The following is a 3,517-nucleotide window of genomic DNA, read 5'->3' as shown; positions in this document are numbered from 1 at the left end:
TAGCAAACATTTTAGATTTTGTAAGCTGCATTTTGTAAGCTCTCTACGACAGCTATTCAATTCTACCTTGGTGGTACAAAAGCAGCCATAAACTGTATAGAGACACATGGACGTGATTAAGTCCCAATAAAACTTTATTTACAAAAACAGACCATGCACCAGGTTTGGCCATGGCCCATAACATGCCAAATCCCTCTCCCCATTTATATTATTGAGAATAATATGTATTAGTGGAACATAAACGTGTTTACCAAATTACTGAGTATGATTTTTAGGGGCAGTATGGGGTAATGGTCAAGACCATGGACCCCGAAGCCTTAATTCAGATCCTGACTCCTCCACTCACTAGCTAGATAACTTTGAGCAAATTATCAAGCCACTCTGCGCTTTGGTTTGTTCATCTATAAAATGAAGATAATAATAGAACTCAGAACTTGTAGTTTGAGTACATCCCAAAATAGATCTGAGAAAAATGGGTAGGTATAAGTGACTTTTTTTGAAAGATGATCCCAGCAGGTAAAGAAGGAAGGGCAGGGGAAACAGTGAGGGGAGAGAAGTTTCTGGAGGAAGGCATTAAGGAACAGGTCATTCCTGAGAGGAATGGGGACATCTTTGTGTTGAGGACCCTCACGGTGCTGAATACAATAGGGAAAGTGGGATGTCTCTCTATGCACAAGGGGTCCTCACTGTCAGGCCATGTTGGAACTGTCCACTGTGGCTGCAAGTGTAATCAGAGAGTGTGCCAAGGGTACATGGAGGGGCGATAGTGTCTGCCACAAGACCTCATGGGTTTGTTATAGCAATGACATGAATTCATATCTGTGAAGCTCTTGGAAAAAAATGCCTGGTATTTACTAAGGCCTATTTAAGTGACTGCCCAATAATTAAGGGCATCCTTTGAAGCAGTAGGAAATAATGTGAGGCACAACAAAAATTAAATTGTTGAAATTTTACATCTATAAATGTAATGCTGGTTGAAAATTTAAATAAGTTCCATGATGAATTACGAGAGAACCTTAGAAATATTGGGAAACATGTAGATAAATTACAGGCAGTGCCCTCTTCAACTCTGTAAAGTTGTGAGCCAACATCATGCACTACATTTGCTGTACAATGATTCAGTGACTCTAGGAGGATCTGGAACCCAGATAGCAGATAAAGCACAGGCCAGATTTAATGTGTGCATAGTTGTTACAGTCCAGCATGGTAATTAGGGGCTAATCATATGCTGTTTACATAAATTACTATAATTTGTGTTACTTTTATACAACCAAATAAAAGTTTTTCTTTTCTCATTTTATTAGTCTCCCAGTATTGAAAACTAGGAGAAGATGGATCATTTTCCTTAATATGGTTTAATCTTCACAACTATCTGTGTTCGCGGATAAAAGCTGTGAAACATGTGCCATGCAGCATGGCCTTCTTTTGTTTACAACCTTCCTGAATCTCACTTCCATTCATTCTCACCTGCTCAGGTCTCTCCCACCTGCCCCCATTTCTCCTCCTCTCCCTTTTCAATGTGGTTTTAAGATGTATTTCCCCTTCTCTTTTCCTGAGTGGCCTGGCTGCTAGTGGGCTCTGTCTGCGGAGCGGAGAGCAGTCTTATTACTATGTGCATATTATGGACAGAGCACCCTGACCACAGGGACCTAGGAGAAGATAGGAGCAGAGTAGGTATGGGCCTCACTATTTAGCATCTAGGATTCTCAGGTGGATGGAAAGTGAAGGGTTGGGATTAGTGAGAAATAAGGCAATGAAAAGAAAGTACTCAATCAAGTTGGTTGTTTCTAGGATTTCCCTACAAAAGCCTGGACAACAGTCTCAGCATGGGTCAGTAGCTATAAGAATAAGCCTACAGCCACTTCCAGAAACCAGGGAAATGATCCTGAGTGGGAAGAGGAGAAACAGCCATGTTTCCTATATAACCTCACCAGGCACTCACGTTACTGACCCAGAATAATCTTGAGAAACATTTCCAGCCTGTGTCTCAGTCAAACGCTTTTGGCTGCAAGAAACAGAAACAAAACCAATTGAAAGTGGCTTAAAGTAAAGGGAAAATTTAGTATTATGCAAAATAAAATGTCCAAGATTTCTAGATTTATTGCTTAAAAAAATGTCATCCAGGATTCAGATGCTATTCTCACAACTTTCATGTGTCATTCTGGTCCTCAGGCTACCTCTCTACAGGCCTGAAGGTTGCTGCCTCTTCAGGCTTCACAATAGACACAACCACATCCAGAGGAAGAAGAGACCATGTCTTCATGGGTGTCTCCTTCAGGACCAAGGAAACCTTTCTCAGAAGTCCCCCAGAAGATCTTCTGTCAGATCTTTGGTCACAGTGGCCCACAAACTCAGTCCTAAACAAACCCCAGGCAAGAGAAATGGGACCATGTGGTTGGCTTAGATGTGTCAGGATTTCCCACTGGAGCTGGGCTGAGTCGACGACTCCCCTGGGTCACACAAGAGAGGTAGATTCCACACCAGATTTGGGACTCTGCCAACAAGGAAGAAGGTGGTTGAGTGTTGGCTGACAACCATGAGCGCGATTTCAGAGACATCATGGAATCCCACTGATGCTGATCCTCTCCTTCTTCCTCTCAGCTCTTCCTACCTATTAGCAGATGGCTAAAACTCCTTTGAGAAAATAAAGTCTTTTATTTTACAATTTCAAATGAAAAGTCCAAAAGCAGGAAAGTAGCTGGAAAGAGTGTGAGCTGGATGAGTTTCCCTTCAGTTGAGAAGGTCTCGTAGTCATCTTTTCTTCCTGGGAAAGAGGAAGAGTGTTAGAAATCAGAAAGGTATGTGGCACCTTAAGTGGCTGGTATACAAATTTATTGTAATATTTACCTTATGTTGTGATTACCTAAGTAGATATGTCTCCCCTCCCACTCTATAAACCTATTATGGGCAGGAGACTCTACTATTCTCCTATCTCAGCAACCAGGGCACATACTTCCCATCTTGCCAAGCTGCATCTACGCTCCCCTTGGTAGGCGCTATGGTGAGAAACGCTCAGCTCAGTCACACATCCCACACATAGGCCCGGCTCTTACTGGTCACACGGTTCCACTGCAGGCTAGCTAAGTACCTTTTCTTGGTTCCAGTTCTTGGTGACATTTTCTTCAGAGAATCTTTTCCAATCTAATCACCCCTCCCCACACATGTTCCTGTCCCTTAAGCCTTGAGAGGCTTTTCTCTTGCACTTGTAATTATCACTCAATTCTTCTCACTCAATTCTTCTCACTTGTAGGTCCCTAGCCAGCTTCAAGCTCCAGAAGACACGTATCTACTTTGTCTTTAACCAAATAACCATATATAGTTGCAGTCCCTAACCCCTCAGCTGTGCACCTGTATCAGCCTGTGGCCTGTTAGGAACTGGGCTGCACAATAGGAGGTGAGAAGTGGGCAAGTGAGCACAGTTTCATCTGTATTTACAGCTGCTCCCCATCACTCACATCACTGCCTGAGCTCTGCCCTGTCAGATCCACTGCTGTGTTGGATTATCACAGGAGTGCAA

The sequence above is a fragment of the Nycticebus coucang genome, chromosome 9 (genome assembly GCF_027406575.1).
Source record: "Nycticebus coucang isolate mNycCou1 chromosome 9, mNycCou1.pri, whole genome shotgun sequence".
In the NCBI taxonomy this organism is placed as follows: domain Eukaryota; kingdom Metazoa; phylum Chordata; class Mammalia; order Primates; family Lorisidae; genus Nycticebus; species Nycticebus coucang.
The sequence above is the reverse complement of the archived record's forward strand: the minus strand, read 5'-3'. Positions refer to the sequence as shown.